The 21,776-nt window shown below is 37.9% G+C and overlaps 1 long non-coding RNA gene across 2 annotated transcripts in view; it reads left to right on the plus strand.

Moving 5' to 3' along the window:
* LOC137239599 (uncharacterized) overlaps positions 1-21,776 on the plus strand; it is a 384,448-nt gene that overhangs the window by 144,245 nt on the left and 218,427 nt on the right. Inside the window, exon 2 of one of the 2 annotated variants that reach the window (XR_010949429.1) lies at positions 14,570-14,869. This is a non-coding gene — a long non-coding RNA (uncharacterized lncRNA). The remainder of the gene's footprint in view (positions 1-14,569; positions 14,870-21,776) is intronic. The other variant, XR_010949430.1, reaches the window with a different exon arrangement.

Raw genomic sequence — 21,776 nt, forward strand, 5'->3', positions numbered from 1 at the left:
ATCCCATGAATGGGATTTGAATATGAAGTTCTGAATAGAGTTCGGACATATTGTAGAGGATGATGACTTTCAAAGAACAACAAAGGGGATAAAAATACATATTAGCCTGAACTTTGTTCTGGTACTAAGTAACAAGGAGTTTAAAAAAGAAACAACACTGTTTCTCAAATCTTCCCACACCATTCTCTGTCTTGGGCTTAGAAGTAACTAAAATTTGTTTAATAATATTGCAGAAAAGTTAAAAAACTGTTTCATTATGCAGTTATTGTCAATAAAGTTGCCACCTATATCGATTATTATGTGCAAATTCCCTTAATAAAACACTAATCGACCTTGGAAAAGCCTCAAGCTACAAGCCGATTTTATTATATTAGTGAAGGTTTTAAACTAAAATTATATCTAACATGATTAAAGAAGCTAATTAATATATACTTATACGTATACATTACAACATAAACATATAACAATCTAATTACAGCAAATTTGCAAACATTAATTCCATGTATAAACAAAAGAAAATCACCATATACGACCGTTATTACATTAGGGATGGCAGCTCGGCTAGGGATCCATTTTACAATCTGATTTCAAAAAACCCTTAAACCTTGGTTATTTCACACCAAGCTATCTTAACCCTTTCGAACCTGCGCAACCAACAGGAAAATTCCTGGTTTATTGATTATTTTAGCTTTAGTATAGGTCTTAAAATTAGAAAATTTTGAAGTGGAGTCTCTACCCCCTCCAGGGAGGTCTAGGGGGTGGGACATATGTGTACCATTCGGTGTTTTGAGCGGGACGTATAGGTCCCGTTGGGACAGGAACAGGTTTATAATACATTTTTATATTCAGCTGAGCAGAGCTGACAGAGTACATTAACTTTGTTCGCATAACGGTAATCCGTAACGGCATAAACTTATCGATATAGATATAGACTTCTATATATCAAAATGATCTGGGCGAAAAAAGAAATCCATTTAGCCATGTCCGTCCGTCCGTCCGTAAACACGATAACTTGAGTAAATTTTGAGGTATCTTGATGGAATTTGGTATGTAGGTTTCTGGGCGCTCGTCTGAGATCGCTATTTAAAATGAACCACATCGGACTACAACCACGTCCACTTTTTCTTTATCGAAAATTTCAAAAAACCGAAAAAGTGCGATAATTCATTACCGAAAACGGATATAACGATGAAACTTGGTAGGTGCGTTGACCTTATTACGAAAAATAGAAAAGTAGTAAAATTTTGGACGATGGGCGTCGCACCGCCCACTTTTAAAAGAAGGTAATTTAAAAGTTTTGCAAGCTGTAATTTCGCAGTCGTTGAAGATATCATGATGAAATTTGGCAGGCACGTTCCTCCTATTACTATATGTGTGCTAAATAAAAATTAGCAAAATCGGGTGACGAACACGCCCACTTAAAAAAAAAAAAACAATTTTTTTAAGTCAAATTTTAACAAAAAATTTAATATCTACATCTATCTGCATACATTTTAATAAGCTTTTTCAGTCTAACTCTCCCCTACCCCCCTACGATTTTTCCTAATCTTTTTATTCACTCCTCCCTCCGTCTTTTTCGCTTCATCTATCTCTATCTTCGTCTCATTCTATCTCTTTCTCAGTCTCCTTCTCTCTTTTCTCTTCTCTCAATTTTTTCTCATTCTTCTTCATCTCTTATTGCCAGTCCCAGAGGGTGGTATGTATTTTGTGCCAGTCCCATTCCGAGTCTTAGTCTCAGTCCCAGTCCTAGTCCTAATCCCAGTCCCAGTCCGTCTCTGGTATACTTCCCGGAAAAAAACATCGTAAATAATAATATAGGCAAATTTATATACGAAATTTCAGACAAATCGAAAAGACGTATATAAATAGGTATGTGGGTATTATTAATTCTTTTCTTTATTTCGGCTTCGCATGCATATTTATCAGTTTTGCCAGGTTGATGCGACTAAATCGAATATCACAATGAACTTAAGAGCTCTCAGCAACAGCTTTCATTTGATATCCATAATACACACACACTCTAGGGGTATCCGGGTCCATGTTTTGGCCTACCATCACCCACACATCAACAACTTTCATTTGATATCCATATTGTATAAACACATTCTAGGGGTACCCGCGTCCACGTTTTGGCCTATATCTCGAGACCCTAGTCACCCAGGGGTATGAAAATTATCCTGTACTATAGCACGCATCAACAGCTTTCATTTGATATCCATATTGTATAAACACATTCTAGGGGTACCCGGGTCCACGTTTTGATCTCAAGACCCTATGCACGTAGCGAAAAAAGGTAGATGTTGGCCGATTCTCAGACCTACCCAATATGCTCACAAAATTTCGTGAGAATCGGTTCAGCCGTTTCGGAGGAGTTAAGCCTCTAAAACCGTGACAGAAGAATTTTATATATTAGATAAGTAAATTATGTCAACATTCAACTCCAGTAATGATATGGTGCAACAAAATACAAAAATAAAAGAAATTTTCAAAATGGGCGTGGCTCCGCCCTTTTTCATTTAATTCGTCTAGAATACTTTTAAGGCCATAGGTCGAACAAAAATTTACTAATCCCTGTGAAATTTGGTAGGTGTATAGATTCGATGACGATAACTGTTTTCTGTGAAAATGGGCAAAATCGGTTGAAGCCACGCCCAATTTTTATACACAGTCGGCCGTCTGTTCTTCCGCTGGTCGTTAACACGATAACTTGAGTAAAAATCGATATAAATAAAAAAAATAAATGTAAGGCGCGATAACCTCCGAAGAGATCTAAGGCCGAGCTTCTCTTCCAATTTGCGTCGTGCTTCTCATGATTTTCCCTACAAATTGGCCGGACGGGACTTACATGTCTTATGCCGAATCCGAACGGCATATGCAAGGCAGATGAGTTTTCACTGAGAGCTTTTCATGGCAGAAATACACTCGGAGCGCTTGCCAAACACTGTCGAGGGGCGACCCCACTTAGAAAAATTTTCTTCTAATTGAAAAACCTTATTTCTAAAATTTTGATGTTGGTTTGCCCGGGGTGCGAACCCAAGGCATACGGTGTGGTAGGCGGAGCACGCTACCATCGCACCACGGTGGCCGCCACCGATATATCTTTACTAAACTTAGTTCACGTACTTATCTGAACTCATTTTATCTTGGTGTAAAAAATGGCCGAAATCCGACAATGGCCACGCCCACTTTTCGATATCGAAAATTACGAAAAATGAAAAAAATGCCATAACTCTGTACCAAATATGAAAGAAGAAGAAAATGAAAAAGTTCTGGAGGTCGAAATCAAAAGCCCTTGGAATCTTGGCAGGAATACTGCTCGTGGTATGACATATATAAATAAATTAGCGGTACCCGACAGATGATGTTCTGGGTCACCCTGGTCCACATTTTGGTAAATATCTCGAAAACGCCTTCACATATACAACTAAGGGCCAATCCCTTTTAAAACCCTCATTAATACTTTTAATTTGATACCCATATCGTAAAAACACATTTTAGAGTCACCCCTGGTCCACCCTTATTGCGACATCTCGAAAAGGCGTCCACCTATAGAACTAAGGCCCACTACGTTTTAAATAATCATTTGCACCTTTCATTTGATACCCATATCATACACGTGCATTGTAGAGTCACCCCTGGTCCACCTTTATGGCGATATCTCGAAAAGGCGCCCACCTATAGAACTAAGGCCCACTCCCTTTTAAAATACTCATTTGATACCCATATCGTACAAACACATTCTAGAGTCACCCCTGATGCACCTTTATGGCGATATCCCGAAATGGCGTCCACCTATAGAACTATGGCCCACTCCCTTTTAAAATACTCTTTAATACCTTCCATTTGATACACATGTCACACAAACACATTCCAGGTAAACCTGGTTCATTTTTCTACATTGTGATTTTCCCTTATTTTGTCTCCAAAGCTCTCAGCTGAGTATGTAATGTTCGGTTACACCCGAACTTAGCCTTCCTTACTTGTTTTTAATTACTAAAAGTTAGAGAATGTCGGTAAGCTGTAAACGCATATATATAATACTCCTATATTGCTAATAGAAAATACTCGCAATACGTTTTGAATTCGAAATCAAAACAAGACAACCTATACAATTTTTGTGATTGTAGCAGCATAAGTGTGACAAGAAAAAATTTAAATTTAGGTACATTCGAGTATTGAATACAAAAACAAAAACGTGTAAACAGCAATATATCGGCACTCTGATGTTTGGGAATGTACCTTGCCTTTTGTAGATATAGGAGTATTACATGTATGTCTAAACGGGACATATTTATACCAACAAATAAACCTAATGGGACACATAGAACCGTTACCTGAACTTCAGTATACCAGACGGGACAATTTTTAATGAATTTAAATGGAAAATTAAGATTTTAGTTATAAGAAAACTTTTTCTGGGATGTATGTGTCCCAACAGGTCCGAAAGGGTTAACTCAAATAATTATAGTTTAATGTAAACCTATTTTAATTTTAATTATTAACTAAATACTGACCATCAAAATTGGTATAAAAAAGCATTGCTGATTTTTTTTTGGAGAAAACCAAAACTTATAATTTGTTCTTCGTCGAATATCTATAAATTTAATAATTATAGAAGGCATAATTTCAAAAATTATTTAGAACGACGTTGCCAGCTGTTTGAAAGTTATTAAAAAAATGAACAGAATTTTAAAAATCTTTGCGAAGAGTGTTGCCACTTAACATAAAAAGATAGTTTAATTGGACACCATTTCCAGATGTAAACAAGAACGCGTCACTTCAAAATAAAAATATTGAAAATGAGAAACTATCATATGAAAATGAAGATAAAGTAAAAAATTAATAAATGCAAGGCCGAGGAAATCAGGATAGTTATTTGTAAATGAGAAAACGTCAGTTGGAAAAAGGTTTATTTGTTGTAAGGTAGATTAGTCACTTCTTAATAATATAAGTTAATTGTAAATTAAAAAGCATCAAATGTGAATGAGAAAGCGTCATATGAAAATACGAAAGAGTCATTTGTATTTGAAAATGGTTAGTTAGAAATGAGAAAGCATCATATGGAAATGAGAATAGTAAACTAAATATGCGATAGCGTGATTTGTAGTTGCAAGAGGCTCTCATATATTCAATTAGTCGGATCGATATCGACCGAGAGAGGGATGCGTTTATGATGAGGCCGATTGTTCAACATAAGGAAGAGCAGCCGAATCATTTAAACGACTAAATTTTGGTGTGCGGTAATGATCCAGGTCACTCAAGAATCGCATTAGCGGTAGCTAATGTTGGAAATGGAAAGACGGAAGTGCTGCATTTGACACAGTGCTCGCCAAAGCATCAAAACTATTTAAAGAAAATTGAAAACATGAATCAAAGCGAACAGTATCTAAAGGGGACTGTGCGAGAGCATTTCAACCTGCAACATCATATCATGGAAATGTTCTCTTAATCCAAAAAACATCAGTATCATTACATACATTATCTTTATTACATTTCTATATTCCCAGTTGAATATTTACCGAAATTGTTAAGCCTATGCTATATTATGGAGTCTTTGTTTGGTGCACGGCCACACATAAAAGTCAGCCAAGTAGCAATTAAAGCTTTAATCTTTCAGAGCACAACATTTAAAAGAAAGTTATAGTGTAAGCAATCTCTGGAAAGAATAGGCATAGACCGAAATATGCATCAATACTGGATCCCTGGGCATATGGGAATAGATGAAAATAAAAAATGGGATGAGCTGGCTTAACGGGGATCATAAATTGAAGTTTATATCGTAGACGTTCCAATCAGATTAAGCGAGATTAACTGCACATGATCGACCAAGCAGGAAAGGCGTGAAACCAAAGCTTTTAGTATTTGCCAAGAGGACGGTATTATATAGGTCCTAGCTTCTAAGGGAGTGCCTGACTTCGCTTGCGATTTTATCGAACTATTTTATAATTAAGATTATCTGGGTCCCGGGCCATAGTGATATCCCGGGTAACTGTCAAGCGGATCTCTTAGCCCGCAGCGGTACAACTGAACCGGATGAAGATGGCTGTAGGGATTTCGGGATTCCGCTGGCCCCCTGTGGTTTGCTCCTCCATAGCTGGACCTCGAATCAGTTCAGAAAATGTTGGGCGGACAGCACCTCTAGGGTAGCAAAATCTTTCTGGCCGAAAGTGGATGGCAGGAGGTCTGCCGAAATAATTGGGTCCACTAAGGCTCACCTATCAATGACCATTGGGGTTTTGACAGGACAGTGTCCCATGGGTATCCATGCGGTACGTCTCAATATACTGGAAACTGCATCCTGCTGTAGCTGTATGGAGGATGATGAGGTTGAATAACCAAATCACTTTATGCTTGATTGCCCAGCTTTTGCCAGAACTAGGCGAAAGTACTTCGGTCGCGACTCACTTGGATCTCCCGAGGATTTATCCCAGGTTGAGATCGGTATCATTCGGAACTTTGTCGTTGCTACCCAACGATTCTCTAAGTAGCTAGATCTACGTAACCGTTATTTTTGTTGCATGTGGTATCACAACGGACTTTCGAGTTGTCCAAGTTAGCTTTCCTTATCAGGGCAGCTACCACCTAACCTAACCTAACATAGCTTCTAATAGGATTTTCAGTGTGGTTACTAGGAAAACATATGGTAACACTATGGACACATTCAGACTATGTGTGGTCTTCACGGGCCAGCTATGTCCTAAAATCTTAATTCTAATAATCATTTGTTCTATGAGACTGACAGCCCTAATAAGATCTCATACATCTACACATATATATATGTAAACAATGAATAGTTTATTGGTATTCAATATTGCGTATATTGATTAGAATGATTTAATTAATAAAGAAAATGTATTTCAATTATAAAATGAATATAAAAATGAATTAACGAAGGTGGATGTTAAACTTGCGGCTGTCTGTGTGAACTTTTCTTCAGCTAATGTTTCTCTTCCCACGAGTTGTCTTGGTGATGACAGCTTGAACCGGTGTTCAGGGTAACCATCTCACATTCGGTCATCCTGACAACCATCTGCCCCAGATGCCTCCTCTTGCTCGGTGTCTGTCTCATCTTCGCATTAAATAAAACGCCAAAGTTTGATATTATCTGCGCTTGTAGATGTCTGATTTGGCCCTTGAAATTCGGCGGCTTTTTTTCACTTCATATCTTCCATTTGGTTTAACTTTGATGATTTCATAAGGACCAATATACTTATTCGCCAGTTTATTCCCGGCTACGAACTGCGTGACTTTGATGGCCACTAAATCTGTTACACGATAGCCATAATGTCCTTTGCGTGTTTTATCAAAATTTCTTTTATAACTTTCTTCTAGAATGTTGAGTATTTCCGTATTCATCTCACTTCGCATTTTCACCCCAAATAAAATTTCAAATGGCGTGAACTTGGTCGAACAGTGAACGTGGGCATTAATTGCTTGCTGCACTTTTGATGTATATTTGTACCATCTCGCAGGCTCAGCCGCTGACAATTTGGCTAAAACGGAAAGGATTACCCTCTTCACCCTTTCTATTTGACCGTTACCCCTGGGTACACCAGCTGTTGTTTCGATATGTTCGATTTTATTTGACTCGCAAAATTCTTTAAATAATCTCGAGGTGAAAGCTCCACCTTTGTTACTTTAATGCGCTGTGGACTACCAAAAATTGCTACCCATGAATTTAAGTGTTTTACAACTTCTGACGCGTCTGCTGTCTTTGTGGGATAGATCCAAATAAATTTCGAAAATGCATCTACGACAGCAAATATGTACTTGTAACACTTAGCTGTAGCGTCCAACGTTCCCAAGTGGTCAACATGTAACGTGGAAAGTGGAACGTCTCCCTTATCTATGCAGTGTAACATATCTTCTTGTCGGCCTAACTTGTGGTTATGCGTTATGCACTTTATGCAGTTTGAAATTATTTGTTTTACTTTCTGTTCCAAATGTGGTATATAGTATTCTTGTCGTATGGAATGCATTGTCTTTTGTACGCCCATATGACCAAAATCGTGCGCGCTTCGAATTATTTTTCTTTCTATGCTCTTCGGTACAGCTAATAAATCAGTACCGTCCACTTGTTTAAAAATTAGCTGATTTTTCACTTTATAATCTGCGTATTGCTTATGCTTCAAAATTTCAGTAATCGCTTTCAAATGTTCATCTTTCTGCTGTGCATTTCGCAACTGTGCGTGTAACTCCGTTGTTATAACCATCACAGGGTACCGACTTAGACTATCTACGTGGCGCATTCGGCTTCCAGCTCGATGCTCTATATTAAAATTAAAATCTGACAGGTACATCAACCATTGCACCACTTGGCGTGGTACATCTTTCTTGCTTGCCGTCTGTTTGAAAGCTGCACAATCAGTGACCAACTCAAACGTTATACCCAAAAGGTAGTGACGCAACCTCTTTGTCGCTAAATAGGCTGCTTTGACATCTAAAAAATAACTATGCAGCGCTTCTTCCTGTTTTGTTGTTTTTCTGCTGTAAAAATAAACAGGGTGCCACTCATTGTCCTGCTGCTGTAACAGTGTAGCGTCAAACCCGTGCTTGGATGCATCAATATGTAACTGCGTCTTAGCATTGTACTGAAAAATTCTCAATACAGGCTCCTGTAGTAATGCCGATTTTAACTTTTCAACGGCTTGCAATTCTTCTGTCTCGAATTTGAAAACGGCGTCTTTCTTTAGCAGTTGTGTTAATGGTCTGGCTATGGTCGCATATCCCCGCACAAACTTACGGAAATAACCTGTTAGCCCGAGGAAGGCTTGTACTCCCCTTACATTTTTCGGCACAGGGAATTTTTTGACCGCCTTAATTTTTTCTTGGCCAGGCCGCACAAAGCCATTCTCTACTTCGTGGCCCAAAAAATTTATTTTCCTCTTTAAAAATTTGCATTTCTTCCAATTAATTTCTAGCCCAAACTTTTGTGCTTGACCTAACACCTTTCGCATGTTATCTAAACATTGTTCAGCCGATTTAGCATATACTACAATATCGTCGACGTACATTTCCATTATGCCCTCGTTAATCAACTCTCTAAAAACATAATTAATAAATCTTACAAATACCGCTGGCGAGTTACAAAAACCAAAAGGTGCTTTATTAAACTCAAAAAGTCCTTCTCTGGTTACAAATGCAGTGTATTTGCGACTTTGCTCTTCGACCTCAACATGGAAAACCCCATTTTTGAGATCCATGACGGTATAGAATTTGGCGGCTTGTAATTTCTCAATAAACATCTATTATAGGCACCGGAAATCTATCTTTCAATACCATTGAATTTAGCTTTCGAAAATCAACGCATAATCTGTACGAATTATCTTTCTTTTTGGCCAACACTACCTTGCTCGCTACATCTGAGACTGATTCTCGTACTATACCTTGTTTTAACCACTCATCGACCTGATTTTTTACAACCTCATGTTGAACCACTGACAAGCGACTCGGACTCTCAAAAAAAGCAATATTGTTACCGCTTGGAATGATACTTAGCTTTACTGGACAATGTTGTTTGCTATCTGTTGGCTTATAATCTTCGATTAATTGCGTTACTGCTGATTTATATTGTGACTCAACATCGACGTCGAGATCAGTTTCTACTACATTATAAACATTGCCTTGTAATTGTTCTTCATTCATGGCCTCGGCTGCTTGCACAAATTTGTACCCATTTGCATCTAAAATTACTGTGAACTTTTGCAATCAATCGTACCCTAAAATAACGTCTACGTTTATTTTCTCATCTGGTACTACCAAAAATGTGTGTTGTATATTTAGACCATCTATCTCGATTTGTGCTTGAAATTTGCCTAATACAGGAGTAGCAATATTTCCCAAACCGTACAGCTTCGCACGACTTATTTGCATTGCGCACCCAGCAAATTTATTAAATTTTACATGGCTTTGCTCACTAGCGATGCATCAGCCCCGTTATCAACCAGACATGAAATATTATTGTTGTTTACTTTAACAACCTTGTATCTAGTTTGACTTACTACATTAATATTTTTCTTAAAATCTGCGCAATTCTTTGCCATATGCCCAGTACCATTGCACTTAAAATATTTCGTTGGCTCTTTGCAATCAGCACGCTTATGTTGTGCCGAGCCACAATTAAAACAATGTTTTAAAGCATCTGATTTGCTATTCTTCTCTGTTTTGAGTTGTTTATTTTCATGCTGCTTTCCAACTGCACCACTTTTTCCGACCGACTCAATTAACTCATAACATTTAATCAAATCTTTAAATGTTGGCGCACTATAAAGAGGATATTTTAGATCGTCACGCACTTGTAGGCCATCGGCAATATATTTTATTACGGACTCATTATCCACACACCCTAATGCAGCAATCTTTCGCATATTTAATACATATTCATGAAAACTTTCTGATACCTTCTTTCGCCGTTCTCTTAACATTTTATGTACTTCGTTACTGCACAACTTTCTGTCAAATTCTTCGATTAACATCTCGCATAATGCTTCGTAAGTTGATATTGTTGCCGTTTCCAACAACAATTTCGCTCGACCTTTCATCTTATTGCGAGCGTTCACATATTTTTGTTTTCAGTCAATTCGTATGCATCTGCATTTGCGTCGAAGTTGCTAATCCATTGTCGCACTGGTATTGACGAGCCATCATATTCTGGTACTATTTTTGCAAAACTGTCAACTGTTACGCCATTGCTGCTGCTTTGCTCAATACTCTGCGTCAGCGCCTTAACCAATTCGCTGAAATCGTTACTACCCTCCTTTGTCATTTCGTTTTTGATGAACGTATATGTTACTGCGTTTGTTGAAATGGAACTCGTTGTTTCTCTGTTGATGTAACATCTGCTTCTTATTTGCCTCTGCTACTAATGTCAACCAAAAATTTGGAATATAAAGATATTGCATGCGCGAACTTCGGTGGAAAGCAGCGGAGCGTAACAAAATTCTAGTAGGTCACTTTCACCACACCAAAAACTTTAACACAATTTTTAACATAATTTAAGCACAGAAATACACTGATTGGAGTTTTAGTGAGTAAAAGTTAAAATTCTGAACACATTAGCTGAATAAAAAGTGTACAAATAATTGTTAAATAACAAATACAGACAGTGGTAGTTTAACAAATTCTGCTGTGGTAAGTGGTGAATGTGACCTACTAGAATTTTGTGAAGCTTGCCTCACACTATTTTTCGTCTATGCAATGTCTCTATATTTTATCGTTTCTGTCTGTACTGCTGCCTTTTTCGGCTGTTCTGCTTTCGTTTTGCTGCTTCGACTCCACTATTTTTAATGAACCGCAACAACATTCCACTCAAACACGTTCAAATGGTTGAGCCCCCATGTAAACAATGAATAGTTTATTGGTATTCAATATTGCGTATATTGATTAGAATGATTTAATTAATAAAGAAAATGTATTTCAATTATAAAATGAATATAAAAATGAATTAACGAAGGTGGATGTTAAACTTGCGGCTGTCTGTGTCAACTTTTCTTCAGCTAATGTCTCTCTTCCCACGAGTTGTCTTGGTGATGCCAGCTTGAACCGGTGTTTAGGGTAACCATCTCACATATATATGTATATGTACATGAATACGTATGAAATGTGATTAGCTGCAATTAGACCATATGACAAAGCCTTTGTTAAAGTAGATTGTTTAAGCTTTACAAATGTGCATATGTGTGTCGCCTGGCTTAAGTAAATACCTACCATATCAACTTACATAAATATCAATGTACGTACAAACGTAAAACAAACACATGCTAAATGAGAGCGTAAATCAATATTTTGGCAGCTTTTCCTTCATTGTCTTGGCTCTACGCAAACATACATATGTATTTGGCAAGTGCATAATAAATAATGTTATTGTACCCACTTAACAATACCTTCATTTAATCGATAAAATTGTATACTTAACTGCAGGTTACTTACAACATATGTGTATGTATATATGTATGTACTTATATGCAACTGCATATAAATGTATATAAATGAATATGTGCTTAAGTATAATTGACCGCCTAGCCTGCTGACATTATTTGCCTGCCTTTCACTGTCAGCGCCCAATGCTGTTGTAGTAAGTTTAAATACGAACCATAATTAATAGAAGCCGGTAGCTGTAAGAGTTGTAGTAACTACAAGCTAACCGCAGAACAACATGCTCCACAAAATGCACATACATGAACACATACAGTTACACCCACACCCGCATCCGCAATTTGCATGCTGCTTGACAATGAAAGCCGCCATGGGAGCCTAGCTTAGGCATTGGCCTTGATTGGTGCAATTTGCTATCTAAATATACAATGGTGTGCATTTGCGGTGTGTATGTGTGTGGGTAGAATTGTGAAATATGTGTGCATGCATACGTGATGAAGCTTAGCCGCCTGCTTTGCAGAAATGTTTGTGCATATATGTGTGCGTGCAAATAATGGCGTCGGAAACGGATGGGGAAGTCATTAATAAGGAAGATCAACGAACATTTATTTGTGGTTACTCATATGCTTCAGTGTGTGGTGCAACAACAATAAGAGCATATCGGATATTAGCGTGCATGTGTATGTTAGTAATCGCATTATTAAAAAATTAAACTTTTTGAAACAAAAAAATACTCCCACAGAAAGTAGTAAAGAGGTTTGGGTGTTATTTTTTTTTTGTAAATTAGTATTTAAAACTCAAATAAAGAATATCAGAGTTGCCACATGTCAAGAAAATTGAATTTAATTAAAGTGATCATCATCATTGATTGGCGCTTAATCGCCTGAGCGATTTTGGTCCTCTCGTAACAAGTTTCTTTTTCGCGATAACTGACATCAATGGGGAGCACCAAGGAAGTTCAAATCTTCCTCCACCTGCCACCCCCAACTCAGTGAACGACTGTCATTTCCTCATGGCCTTAACGTCTTTGTTCATGGGTATAACATAACCTACCCAGCGAAGCCTATGCGCTTTTATTCGCTGTTCTATTTTCATATATGCATAAAGCTCATAGAGTTCATCATTATATCTGCTTCGATACTCACCGTCGGTATCACGGACGGTCTATTAACCTTTCGGGCGATGCTTTTGCTCGGCACACAAAAATGTTTTCCGAAAGCTGTATTTGTGAAATGATCGAGGCACTTTGTCGACAACCCCAAGGTCTTATGCGAATAGGAGTACATTCGACTGTATTTCAACCGAGCTCCCTTGACCGCATGAGGCATTGGAAAGTTGACTTACCACAAAAAGGGGCGGTGTTATGCCAAAAGCTTTTTCCTATCCTTATTAAATTTTAAACCGCTGAGTCGGCAGGTGGTCGTAAGTCCAAAATGAATGTAATTAAGAATGAGCGGATACAAAAAAGAGGAGCACATCCTTTAAGACGACAGCGTTCTAAGCAATAAGCCGAATATGGAAAGAAAGGGAAGCCTCTACTCAGTGAGTTCGATGAGAGAGCGGCAGCTGGCAAGCCCGCATCAAGGATTTCAGTGGAAAAGTGCACGAATGATGAAAGGGTGGAATGACGAAAGCCATATTATAATACCGGAGAAAAGGGAAAATTAAGAATTGCCTAGCGCTTGGGAGCCATGGTCGACCTACAGGGAGAGCGTGCGTTCAGTATGAGCTCGTGATACGTTAAAATCAGGTCAAAGACATTTCGCTGAAAAGAACTTTTCCAAAGGAAACCCTTGCAGAAAGGATCCAATCCTAGAGCCATGAAGCAGGCTAGCCGCATTGACTAGACATGTAGGTCTCATGCAGGAAAGCAGAGGGGCTTCAATAGTGAGGAAACAACTACTACGATGAATGAATATCTGTAATATGCCAACAATAAAGGGCAGTACCGAAGAAGTAGTTAATAACTCAAAATTATGCAACGCAGGTTTCCTCAAGAAAGAGAAAGAAACATTACGCATTACAGCAGGGCAGAAATGTACCGAAATACGAAGATACGCAGGGAAGGCGACGCTTCCTGGTATGATCGGGATGAGGGGACAACGAGGCCTAGACAAAAGATGTACCATATTCCAAAATAAATAGCTGTCTACCTAAATTTTCTGGTTTTCCATCTTGCGCCATCTGATACCATCACCGTGCAGGTCCACGGCAACTGTTGTTGTTGTAGCAGTGCTTCGCCCCATCCAATAAGCGTGACCGACCACAAATTGTCATTAATATCCTCTAACGGGAGTCCAAGGAAACTTGAAGTTTCCATAGCGAGAGGGGTATTAGAGGCGTTGGTTCCACATTACAAACGAATAAATGGTTGGTGTCATTTGGGGACACATTGCAAGCAGGATATACAATATGTATGTCGGGGGCCACGGCAACTCTGTTTGCGACGTGGAAGGAACGGTTGACGCAAATACTGGAAGTTTACATGCAAAAAGACCTTCAAAGCCAGTAAAACATGATGAATTAAGGGACTTGGGAATATTTCAAACTATTTCTGAATCCAAAAATTTTTATATACATGTTTTAAAAATATTACACCATCTGCATGTTGCAAATTTAACTTAAATTTTCTGCAGGGATGCTTATGCTCTCACTAATACACGTACATTTTAATTTTTTCTGACCACTGCATTAGATAATTTATACACATATGGATAGAAGGCAACAGTGAATATGAGACGAAGAGAGATGAGAGAAGAAAGCAACTAATCAAGAGCGCTGTTGTCGTGAATGAAAACTGAGAGTGTAAAAGCAGCACAATCTAAGGAAGATTCAATTAGTTTGATTTGAATGGATTGGAAGTGAAATACGAGAGTAATTTGAATTGTGAAGTTCTACTACCTTAATAGTGCTGTAAAAACGGAACAATACGGAATGATCGAGGTATTTATTCGACAGTTCAGTGATTTCAACGATAACAGAAGGCAAAAAAATAGTAAGCATTTTTAACATTCGTAACAATATGTTAAATTAATATATAAATATTGTTTTTTTAGAAAATGTTTTCAAGCAAATATACATGGTAGCTCCAATTTAGAAAATATCGACGTATTCACAAATTTGCGAATAACACTTGAGTCAATTATTTAAAAAACGGCCAGTTGATACTTAATACTTCCTATTTTTTTTAATCATACGCTTTCAACTTTTCATTTAAAACAAAAAAATGGTTGACTATTAACCACACTTACCAGTTCAAAACTATCCACTACACTTTTAAGCACTCATTGCGGCTTTTCGCCTATATATTTTGTATTATTTTATTGACTTCTGTGGTTTTTCAATTTAATATATATTTTTTGTTGTGTTATATGAAGCACAATTTTTCACACCATTTTATCTGACTTCAATTCCTCACATGCTTTAATTTAGACTTATTTGCTGATGACTATCGCAGTTGGCGTGTTTTAATTAATTAATGATTAAATCAAGGAAAACAATTTATAGTATACCTTGCTTTTTCATTAAATTTGTCGTGTTGGTTTTTTGCGCGTAAAGTTCCTATCGACTACAGTTATTAAATCGTATCTTAATGACCGATTACATACTATTTTCATATTTGAATGAGGTATTTAAATTTTAATTCTTGTACTAGGTTGAAATTAAAAGTAAGAAAACCAATTTCACCCAGACCATTCAAGAGTTAAGATGATGTCTTACTCAGGAAATTTAGGCAAATGAAGTAGAGGGATATGAAAGTGGGAATTCGAGTGGAATTTGTAGTACCAGTGGCAGCTGGAGTGAAAGTGGGAGTTTGAGTGAGTGTGGGATTGGAATGGAATAATTACCTTCCGAGGATGGGATAGAGAACGATTACGGGAAGGGACAATCACATTTAAATGTAGGCAATCCGATTCTCGAGCATGGCAACGTGTGCCGGTTTCGCTAGTAAGCACTTAATAGAGTATTTTGTCGCATTGTTTTGTATAATATTGACGTACAAAATTTGAATTGTATATTTAAATGTACGATACAGATACTTATGAAATGTGCTGAATAGAACAGGTTTTCGGCATTATATTTATTTGTCTTCTTTGGGCTTCATATATGATCTTTTCAAAATGCTGTCATGAGTCTTAAGGCATTTCATTTATTAAGTGTTATCGCCAACTCTTTGACTGCAAAATATTGAGTTCTTGACAACATTGTTATCGATAATAAACCGATAAAACATCGAAAACAATTCGATAACAAACTGTCCTGTGTCTAACATATCGAAAACATTCCGGCTACAAACCGGAAAACTCGTCTATACCAAATCGATAACACAACAAAAGCAAGTCAATAACGTTTCGATAGCTAGTCGATATTTTTACGATCAAATCGATAAAATTGCTGTAATAAACCTGTAATTTTTCGATAAAAAATCTATAAATATTTAATAACAAATCGATAAATTTTCGATAACTAATCGATAACGTTTGTTATCGATAACGAACTATTAACACTTCTATAAAAAATTGATAACTCACCTATACCTCGTCAAAAACACGCCGATAACAAACCGATAATAAATGCATAACAAACCTAGAACTCGTCGATAACGGCTTCCGGACATTTCGTCTACACTTATTATGTATTACCCCCTACAGGAATCCACTTTCATGTGCTACGTTTACGATTCGGAACGCCTGTTAGAACCCAATGATTTTGCAATATGCTCTGCACAAGATAGTAGCCGGCTCATCTACAGAATCCTATGGTTTCAACATAAGTAGTAACGAGTAGTCTAGCAGCAGTCAAAAACAATTGGTCTAGAAGGTAGTGCATCAAAATGGCTCGGTGCGCTACTTCGTACGTGTCTTTTGTAATCAGATAATTACAGTATCGAACTCACCAAAAAGTTTCTTGATGTTGTTATCCTTTCGCTGATAGATATAGCTTTGACTTGCAAAGCATATAGTTTTTAAAAGAAAAGATTTATCCAGTCCGTCCCTCCAGCTTGAATTCGTTTGAACCCCTTATTATATTATTAATCATAGTTAAAGAATATTTTTTGGCGCAAGTAGGCTTTATAGGACTCTAGCAGGCCTTAGACTGAAGCTATTATTGGGCCCCGATGCACTGAGACCTTTATTTAGATATATTGTGGCGGACCTTTCAGCCTATTAATGTATGTAGAGGCTTTTAATGTATTTATGTATCACTTAAGGCTTTTTATCATGAAGCGATTAAGAGTCACGCAGCCTTGATGGAAGAGTATCTGCCTAGCGACGAATTCGCGCAGAATGTGAACCGGTGTTTCATCTTCAAGCTCAAAAAAGCGACATATTTGTGTGTTAGAAGGATTCAACTTACTTGGGTGATATTGTAGACTGAAGTGCCCCGTATGTTAGTACTCAGTAAGACCTCGGTGTTCTCTCTGCTTAGATTAATGACTTTGGCTGATACTCTCGTTGCCGGGAATTAGTCCAGTGTCGTCTGAACGGCTTTGTTTCCCAGTTACTTATAATTTCTCTAGTTTGTGCCTTTGCAGGTCCACAGAAGAGCTGTAGACCATAGAATGCTGCTACAGCACCCTGCAGGGCTAGGTAATCTGCCTGCTCATTACCATCATGTGCCTGATGCACAGAAACTCAGCCTAACAGAATCTTGTTTTTGGCTCAAGTAACAGTGATTACAACCAAACATGTGCTTTAGACTTACCCTACAAAAATTGTTGGATTACGTGTTCCATTTCCTTCATGTTGGAGTACTCTAACAATACTCCTTTGCAATGCGTTTGCGGACCACCATCATCCGATCATTGCTCGTTTTTTAACGACCGTGATCACAACACGATGACGATCGAACAGAGTTGCCAAAAGTAAAATATTGCATACAAATAACTGATAATAAAATTTTACTATGGCAACTCTGATTAAATACAACCGCGCACTGGTTTTATGTATACATACTATAGTATAGAGAATTATTAGTTTCTTTATTCACGCAAATGCTAAATAACATAAGAATATTCGTAGTATAAAATATAAAAGTTGTATTGTCCCTCTTCATTTACTTTCATTTTAAATTAAATTCACTCCGATAATTCTTTCCGACAACACAATTCCTCTTTAGTACTTTGGCATATGATCCTCTGTGGGTGCTCCATGGAGTACTACAGTGAAAGTACTTTGGAAAATACTCTCACGTATGTACTCTATGGAATACTCACAAACAAAGCGAGAGTGGGATCACCTACTCCTCTCCTAGGACATCGCAATGTTAATTGGAGCACATTTTTTGTATGAATACAGATTAGTTTTGGAACACTCCTATACTCCCAAAGGAGTATTCCTTACACTATTTATGGAGTACTCGCGTTTTTTGAAGGGTGGTAAATTACCGCTGCGATCGTCTCCCAGTAGACTACTAAGCCACTCAAGAAGATAAAATATGTGCAACATAAATTCATTGTATACAAATATACTACAACTTTTACTATCCCTTCCAACAAAATGTCTTGCATTAATCATTCTGTCTAGGTCGGCTTGTGTTGTTTCGCACGCCATTGGAATTTCGCAGCAAATTGAGGCCAAAACTGCAAGCCACAACATTAACTAAGTTAAAAGTGTCTTAAATCTGCTTGCATGCAAACATCAACAGCCTCCATATGCGTGTAAAAGCACACACATACATTCAAATAAATACATATTTATATACAACTGCAGTTATGCAAACAAGTTCACACTACAAACGAAAATGCGTTTTTTTGTTGTGTTCGCCCTGAAGGCAGTTGAAAATGTTTGCACCCTGCAGCTGTAAACAAAGCTTACTGTGTATGCGTAAGAGCACAATACATACACACTTACATTATTTATTATTTATATTGCAAGCTTATATACTAAAATTTCTTATATAAACATACATAAAATACATACTTATAAACCGCAGTAAACGAAAATATGCCTTAGGTAAGTGCGAACTTTGCGCTGCAGGCGATAGCCGTATGGGGCTTGCAGGCATCCTATGCGCTAGAGGACATACATAATGTGCACTCTTTACTAGCTATGCGCTTGCAAGCTTGACTGTGGCTGAACAATAAAAATGCAAAGTTTAAAGTTGAAGGCTAATTTTGTAGCAAAGCAAACATTGTACAAGTGATAACAACCAAACGCAAGACCCTTTAGTTGAAGCAATACAAAGTGGACTTTTGTGTATATGCTGCCATATGTTTGACTTCTGTTATGCAAAACAAAACTTTTATATCATGTTTGAGTATGTTTGCCATTGTTTCCAATTCGTTGTAGTCAGGGCCTGTTGTTTGTCGAGTCTCAATGTTGCACGTTGCATGTTGGCTGTTTGTGCTTGTATATTAGCCATATGACGCGTTACATATATATGCATATTTTTTGTTTGTGGTGAATTATAAAGTACATTCTAAGTAAACATAACAACAATAAAGTTGAAAAAAAAACAAGTGTACAGCATCATAAAAATGAAGCTTGTATGCCATGGCGTATACGTACTTATTCGTTACTTATGTATTTAGTTATAAGGTCTTACCTACATACTTACTTAATTGGCGCTTAACCGTCTTAACGGTTATGGCCGTCCAACAAGGCGCGCCAGTCGCTACTTCGCTCCGTCAACCGGCGCCAATTGGTCACACCAAGGGAGTATAAAGCGTTTTCCACCTGGTCCTTCCAACGGAGTGGGGGCCGCCCTCTACCTTTGCTTCCATAAGCGGGTTCCGATAGAAACACTTTCTTGGCCGGAGCGTCATCTTTCATTCGCATAACATGGCCTAGCCAGCGCAGCCGCTGCGTTTTAATTCGCTGGACTATGTTGATGTCGGCGTATAGCTCGTACAGCTCATCGTTAAATCTTCTTCGGTACTCGCCATCGCCAACGCGTAGAGGTCCATAAATTTTTCGAAGAACTTTTCTCTCGAACGCTCCCAGAGCCGCTTCATCTGCTGTTGTCATGGTCCATGCTTCTGCACCAAAACAGGACGGGTACGATAAATGACTTGTAGAGTATGATTTTCGTTTGCCGAGAGAGGACTTTACTTTTCAATTGTCTACCTAGTCCAAAGTAACATTTATTGGCAATAGTGATTCTTCGCTGGATTTCAGAGCTGATGTTGTTGCTAGTGTTGATGCTGGTTCTTAAATAAACGAAGTCTTTTACTATTTCGAAATTATGGCTGCCAACAGCAGCGTGGTTGCCAAGGCGCATATGCGCTGTCTCTTTGCTGGATGACAGTAGGTACTTCGTTTTGTCCTCATTCAGCATCAAAGCCATCTTTACCGCTTCTTTTTCCAGTTTGAAGTAAGCAGATCTAACGGCGCGGGTGTTTAGGCCGATGATATCAATGTCATCAGCATACTCCAGTAATTGCACGCTTTTATAGAGTGATGCTTTATTATTCGATGTCATTGATGTAAGTTCTAGAGTTCCTCAGGGCAGTCATCTTGCTCCAATTCTGTTCCTGCTGTTTATAAACGATATTTTTACAACAATAAAATTTTCTAAAATTTTGATGTACGCTGATGATGTAAAAATTTGTTTATCCTTTTCGCGTCAAGCGAAGAAAGGTCTCTTTTACAATCAGATCTTGACGCATTGCACAATTGGTGCACCATCAACTATATGCCAGTTAATCTTAAAAAATGCAAATTTATATGCTTTTCTCGTAGATTACTTCAGCCAGCTTCCTACACTCTCAACAATACTAATCTGGAACAGGTATACAGTTTTATAGAGCTTGGTGTTAATATGGACAGTAAACTTAACTTCAACTGTCATATTACTGCAGCTGTTAATAACGCTAGAGGTGTTCTGGCGTTTGTAAAGCGATGGTCTAAAGAATTTAGCGGCCCTTATGTTACTAAAGCCTTTTATACAACAGTCAGTCCGATATTAGAATATGGTGCAATAATTTGGAACCCCAGCTACCAGGTTCATATTGATCGGCTAGAATCGGTCCCAAACAATTCTTACTTTTCTCCTTAAGAGATTTCCATTGGGATTTTACATATAATATGCCACCTTATACTAATCGCCTGAAACTTATTAATCTTTCCACTATTGCTAGTCCTAGGGAAATGCTTGGAATTGTATTTATGATCAAAATACTAAATGGTTCGGTCTCTAGCTCATTTCTGTTGAGCGAAGTAAACTTTAATGTCCCTTCCCGGCCTTAAAGATATTTTAAACCTCTCTACTTAAAACATTGTAGAACAAATCTTGAATTAAATGAGCCCTTCCGCTGTTTGTGTCAGAATTACAACTCCCACTCTATCACATTTGATGTCTCGGACTCGCTTTTTTGCATTAAAAAATCTGTTCTTTCCTCTCTTAATAGTAACTAACTGTATTCACTAACATATTGAATTCTATTTCTACTAATTCTATCCATTATATGTATATATATTAATTCCTAATACGTCATTTATTTATTTTACTTAGCTGAGAATTTTAGATTTCGACGGTTATCAAACCACTGCCTTACAACGACTCGGCATGGATAGGCTTAGCCTGGTTTCATTGGACCACTTGAGGGCAGTGCGCTCTCACAACGTCCATTAAAAAGATATATGTATTATTCCAGAGCGGTTAAGTTCTGCAGCCTATGTAGTCCCTATGCTGCTTTTAAATAAATGCACAACAACAGCGAAGTAAGCACACACACATACATGTAAACAGCTATAAACGGCGCATTTTAAATTAGAAGAAAATTTTCTAAGCGGGGTCGCCCCTCGGCAGTGTTTGGCAAGCGCTCCGGGTGTATTTCTGCCATGAAAAGCTCTCAGTGAAAACTCATCTGCCTTGCAGATGCCGTTCGGAGTCGGCATAAAACATGTAGGCCCCGTCCGGCCGATTTGTAGGGAAAATCAAGAGGAGCACGACGCAAG

The sequence above is a fragment of the Eurosta solidaginis genome, chromosome 2 (genome assembly GCF_040869045.1).
Source record: "Eurosta solidaginis isolate ZX-2024a chromosome 2, ASM4086904v1, whole genome shotgun sequence".
Lineage (NCBI taxonomy): Eukaryota > Metazoa > Arthropoda > Insecta > Diptera > Tephritidae > Eurosta > Eurosta solidaginis.